We start from the raw sequence: 949 nt of genomic DNA on the forward strand, positions 1-949 counted from the left end.
TATTAAGATTTTGATTATGTTGGGAACAGTCTTAAACATAGATTCCTCATCGAACAACATAGTCAGGTCCTCAATCTTCATTTGGACCTTTTTTAATTCATCTTCTGATAATGGGAGGCTTTTTTTTGAATTATGCAAAATATCGAAGACTTCTTGCTTATACTGTTCAGATTTAGTATTACCTCTTTTATTCTTCTTAATAGATTTGTTTATAGTCTTTTTAGCATTCAGAGTACTATCTTCTTCATTATTGGTACTCTTTTCTTGAGTCTGTGTACTATCATCTTGATTCAGTGTACTCTCTTCACGGATACTCTCTTCAAGGGTACTATCATCACTGGTACTATCATCACTGGTACAATCATCTTGATTCAGGGAACTATCATCTTCATTTAGGATTGATTTTGTCTTCTCTTCATCCTGGGTACCGTTCGATTGCATTTCAAAATATTTGTTGTAAAACTCTTTCCAAAATCTTATTAATTCCATTTTCATATTATCTTTTTCTAAGCTTTTTTCTATTGCTATTTCTATCCAATTATTAGGATATTGCTTTTTAGTCATGGCCTTACCTTATTTAAAATTGAATATGGAGTATTACATTGGATTTCCCTTCTAATCTTATCAGCGTTGATTCCCTTTCGCTTCGCTTCTTTGTTTATGGAATCAGGAATCTTGTCTGCTAGACTGCGGTGTCTCTACCCTGGACGCTCTGTTTCCTTTTATGACTTCCCTACAGCTATGAGAGGTTTTCGGTCAGCCGAGTCCGAATACATACCGCCAGTAGAACGGCATTGAATAGTCCCTAGATCCTTACAGTGAAGGTGAGTCTATTCAAGGGATTTCCTAAAGTGCCACAACCCAGCCATAAAAGTACGGAGGCATCCCTCCAGTTATACTCCTAGTAAATGCAACCCTCTGTTTATGGTAGAAAACAAACGTCCTTCTC

At 36.2% G+C, this 949-nt stretch overlaps 1 protein-coding gene across 1 annotated transcript in view; it reads left to right on the plus strand.

Moving 5' to 3' along the window:
- The first annotated feature begins 656 nt into the window (after positions 1-656).
- Positions 657-949, plus strand: part of LOC115986381 (ATP synthase protein MI25-like) — a 5,766-nt gene continuing 5,473 nt past the window's right edge. Inside the window, exon 1 of the mRNA XM_031109323.1 lies at positions 657-949. This exon is cut by the window's right edge and continues 2,282 nt beyond it. The gene's annotated coding sequence lies outside the window, so the exon portion shown is untranslated.

Source organism: Quercus lobata, chromosome 1 (assembly GCF_001633185.2).
Source record: "Quercus lobata isolate SW786 chromosome 1, ValleyOak3.0 Primary Assembly, whole genome shotgun sequence".
Taxonomy (NCBI): Eukaryota; Viridiplantae; Streptophyta; class Magnoliopsida; order Fagales; family Fagaceae; genus Quercus; species Quercus lobata.